The sequence below is a fragment of the Lynx rufus genome, unplaced genomic scaffold, assembly GCF_022079265.1.
Source record: "Lynx rufus isolate CCGP_SWC_20201006 ecotype Redwood Valley unplaced genomic scaffold, mLynRuf1.p SCAF_3, whole genome shotgun sequence".
Classification (NCBI taxonomy): Eukaryota; Metazoa; Chordata; class Mammalia; order Carnivora; family Felidae; genus Lynx; species Lynx rufus.
Window position 1 is genome coordinate 176,462,753 of NW_025814845.1, and position 4,923 is coordinate 176,467,675.

General features: G+C 44.0%; 1 non-coding gene across 1 annotated transcript; it reads right to left on the bottom strand.

Annotated features, from left to right (window-relative positions):
- Positions 1 to 725: 725 nt before the first annotated feature.
- On the bottom strand, positions 726 to 832 carry LOC124521376 (U6 spliceosomal RNA). The gene has a single exon (XR_006964475.1). It is a non-coding gene; the product is annotated as a U6 spliceosomal RNA (small nuclear RNA).
- Positions 833 to 4,923: the final 4,091 nt, after the last annotated feature.

A 4,923-nucleotide genomic window follows, 5' to 3' on the forward strand; every position in this document is an offset into this window, starting at 1 on the left:
TTTGGCTCCAATTACATCTCCAAAGTTATTTTTATGTACTTATTAAAATTTTCCCCGGTCTTGTCTGCTGGTTCTACTTCAAAAGAAACCACCTGTTCTTAGGCAGCCTGCCCGCCCTGCCTCACTTCCTGCCCGCTCGTGGGCAGGACCAAAGTCAGGCTGTTAAAAACCATGGCAAGTGGTGAACTGGCAGGAAATGGTGAATGAGTTGGCGAATTAGTCTGACAGTGGAGGGGGGACTTTGCTGTTTTTGCGGTGGGAAGATCCCTGTCTTTTATTTTATTTTATTTTATTTTATTTTATTTTATTTTATTTTATTTTATATGCAAGTTAGTTAACGTACAGTGTGGTATTGGCTTCAGGAGTAGAACCCAGTGATTTATCTCTTACATATGACACCCAGTACTCATCCCAACAAGTGCCCTCCTTAATGCCCATCACCCATTTAACCCACCTCCCACCCCCCATCAACCCTCAGTTTGTTCTCTGTATTTAAGTCTCTTATGGTTTGCCTTCCTCTCTGTGTTTATCTTACTTCTCCTTCCCTTCCCCTATGTTCACCTGTTTTGTTTCTCAAATTCCATATAGGAGTGAAATCATATGATATCTGTCTTCCTCTGACTTATTTTGCTTAGCAGAATACACTCTAGTTCCATCCACGTTGTTGCAAATGACAAGATTTCGTTATTTTTCATCGCCGAGCAGTATTCCATTGTATATACGTAAAAAATATGAAAAGCTTCACAAACTTGTGTGTCATCCTTGTGCAGGGGCCACTCTAATCTTCTCTGTGTAGGTCCAGTTTTAGGATATGTGCTGCCGAAGTGAGCACAATCTGTCTGTATTTTAAAGCATTAAAAAGATGATGCCCCAGCCATGGACACCTGCTGTCACGTCATACTTTTCTCAGTTGTTGGGCGGCCTTAGCGAGGAGGTGGGAGATTGGAGAGTCTGGAAATGTACAGTTAACCTGCCATTTTTCTCAAAATCCCTTTCTTACAGGTTTGCGGGAGTGTTTTTAGATGTTTGTGACAATCTGGTTTTCAATTCATAGAATGCTGAAGTCAAGAAAGATCTGGAAGAGAATCAGTTTCCACCATCTGATTTTGTACACGAAGTCCAGAGGGGCTCCAAAGCTTAATACATGTCATAGAGCGAATCTGCAGCATGGCCAAGGGAAGAATTCGATCCCTTCATCTCTAGACCGCTGCTTTCTTTCCCCAGTTCACTGCCCAGATCTTCCTGGGCAGTAAATTTTATTGTTGTTCTATCAACAAATGAGTGTGATCTTCAAACGTTGCCAGGACAAACCTAAGCCAGAACCAAATCAAGATAACAAAAACCACCACCGCCACAAAAGATAAAAAAGGAAAGAAGGAAAGAAAGGGAGGGAGCAGGGAAGAAAAAAAATCCAGTAAATGAAATCTCAAGCCACACTTTTCAAAAGTCTAGCGAAATCAGATCGCTTTAGCTTTCTCTTAGTCACGCTCTTGCAATATTTGGTAAAAAGAAACAGAGAAAGAAAATCTCTGATACACAAAGATCTGTTTGTAATTGCGTGGAACACCAGACTGCTCAGGGCCACGTCGGAGAGCAGCCTGCTACGCAGGTGCTGAGCACAGACATTGAGCACAAGCCGCTGAGAAGGGCATGTGAGAGGGCCAGGGGCTGGAGCCGGGGTGCGGACAGGGGGCATATGGGGGGGGGCGCGATGTGAGAGGGACAAGCAGGTAGAATAGGAGGACTTACTTGACCTGGTGAACACCTGATTGAACCAACAAGGAAACTGTTAGTACGGTACAGAGGAAATTCACTAACGAATGCTTTTCTTGTTAGAAACTTAATATGTAAACAGAACATACTGGAATAGACACTGCCCCCAAATATTCGACTGCGGCTCTGAAGTCCTGCTATATCTGTACCTTTTGTGGTCCCTGCTTGTGATGATTTCATGCTGTCATTTGCCACTATTTTTAAAATAAAGACTAATAATAATGCTATAAATGAAATGCCAGTAAGGTACTTACTATTTTCTCCTTCTCTGTAACTTCAAGATCTTTGACACCCTGTGTCTCCAGGTTGAGCCCCCGGGATATGCTCTTTGGAGAGACACAGCAAAAGGAGTTAAGATGACTCATTTTTACCAGTGACGATAACATTATAATGACTCTCGAGAAATGGAAAATGCAACGTTTTATTGTTTTATTTTTACCTTTTTTAGAGACAGAAGGAAAGAAAGTGAATGGGGGAGAGGGATAGAGGGGTGAGAAAGACTCTTAAGCAGGCTCGTGGGGCTCAGTCCCGTGACCCTGCTGGGATCATGGTCTGAGCCGAAATCAAGAGTCAGCCGCTCAACCGACTGAGCTACCCAGGTGCCCTGGAAAAGTGCAACATTTTAAATTGAAATAATAAGTGACACAAATTTGGGCAAGGGGTGAAGAACCCAAGAAACATGGTTACAGTCATTGGTGGAGAAGTAGGTCGTCACCTTGGATGAGACAAGCACAGCCATTTTCAAAATAGCTCCTGTCAAACCAGGTTGTATTAGCAATCTGTTACTCAGATGGCCCAGATGGACACCAGCGAGGGAGGTTCTTCGGGAAAGGTGATTCTCTGGTATTTAGACTCAGACAGATGGGTGCTTCCAAAGCGGTTCAGCTTGCAAAAGCGCCAAATCAACAGTTAGGGAAATTAACATAGATCTCACTTGCTACATAAATGATCCTCTGTAGTGTGTTTCTTTTTTTCTTTCAAATGGCTGCTTAAATTCCACCTCTTTCATGAAATCTTTCCAGGATAATATCTCTTGGCACGTCATCATTCAACATTTATTCCTTTTAAGTGTTTGAGACACGCATGGACACCCACACAGTTCTCTGCTACCCAGCTTGGCAGAAAATAAGGTATTGGTGAATCAGCTCACGGATGCAGATTCACTAGGCTTAAACATACGTAAATTAGCAAATCCTGCAGTTAGAAAATAAAATACATGTGACACCAAATAAATTTTAATATCAATCATTGGCATAAAGCCTTGTAGCAATTTACCCCATTGTAATCATAATAAGAACCACAAGGACCAATCCAGGCACAGCATTCATCTGGAAGTGTCTGTGGGGGGCTGCAGGGCATAGTACAGGCCCAGGTGAGTGTCCCAGGCGTTCCTACCTGATAGCATCCCTGCTAATGGGCTGAGATCAACCCAAACCATTGGTTTAACATCTAAAAATAGATCAATATGATATATCATATTAGTAGAAAATAGGATAAAAACCACATGATCATCTCGATAGACTTAAAAAAAAGCACTTGACAAAATTCAACTCACTTTCATGATAAAAAAAAAATACTGAACAAAACAGGAATAGAAGGAACTTTCTCAACCTGTTAAAGGGCATCTATAAAAAAAAAACCCCATAGCGAACATCTTATATAATGGAGAAAGCCTAAATGCTTTCCCTCGAGATTGGGAATGTTGCTGGCTCCAAATTCAAAGTCCCACGGGAGATGAATCAGCCAAGCTTGGGTTACATGCCAGCTCCCTTACTGGGGAGGACAGAGAATGAATCTGACACCAGGAATTAGTGGGAGGCAGGGGCTGGGCCCCTACCAAGATGCTCCCACAGCAGGGATGACGTGATTCTCTACAAGGAGATTCAGGTGCCCTTAAGAAGGGGCTCAGGGGGCGCCTGGGTGGCGCAGTCGGTTAAGCGTCTGACTTCAGCCAGGTCACGATCTCGCGGTCCGTGAGTTCGAGCCCCGCGTCAGGCTCTGGGCTGATGGCTCGGAGCCTGGAGCCTGTTTCCGATTCTGTGTCTCCCTCTCTCTCTGCCCCTCCCCCGTTCATGCTCTGTCTCTCTCTGTCCCAAAAATAAATTAAAAAAAAAAAAAAAAAAAAAAAGAAGGGGCTCAGGTCGTAAGTGGCACAAAAAAAAAATCAACAAAATGTTGCTTTATAGTAATATTCAGGTCTGCTCACTCCAAGTCCTTTGCCTTGTCACTACGTTTCTATATATCTTGGAGAATTCAAAAGGTTCTTTGAGATCCTAATTATGAACATGAATGTTACTGAAGAACCTATGGCCAACGGATTTTGAAATAAAGGTTGTTGCCCATCCTTGCCTCCAGACCATTCCTTTCCTGGCAGATTCTGTTTATGGCGGCTCTACCCTACTCCTGGGGTTAGTGAGAGGGGAGCAGGATGTGTCTGGTTTCTTACTTCCCATTGCTGAACCACTGCTCCAACTAGTTAGAACTCCTAGAAGGGCCATACCTACAGGTCCCTTACACCCAGCCCGATGTCCTCTTTACCTCTTGATGGCTCAGCCTGGGCCTAGTTTGAATCTTCATACGCCTAGTTGGATGTCCAAAAGTTCCCCAGAACTTTCTTCAGCGTAGCTCACCAGGCACCTCATGATTGGGACCTGCCTATCTGTCCAGCTTCCTATCCAGCCACCGCCTCAGGAGAAGCCTTCACTCCAGCAACTCTGGATTAACGGGAATTTCTTAGAACACACCTTGGCACCTTCATATGGTCTACTCTGTCTGGCTGGAATGTCCTACACACAGATAGCACGTCTTTTAAAAATTAGCTCAATATTATGGTGCCTGGGTAGCTCAGTCAGTTAAGCGTCTGACTTTGGTTCAGGTCATGATCTCATGGCTCATAGGTTTGAGCCCTGCATCAGGCTCTGTGCTGACAGCTCAGAGCCTACAGCCTGCTTCGGATTCTGTGTCTCCCTCTTTCTCTGCCCCTTCCCCATTCGCCCTTGCTCTCTGTCTCTCTCTCTCTCTCTCTCAAAAATAAATAAACATTAAAAAAAATTAACTCAACATCATGACCTCTCTGAAGCCTGCCCTGATTGTGTCTATCCCTGGCCAACCCCTGTCTCCTCTTTGTGTCTAAGACATACCTGTGTGTTC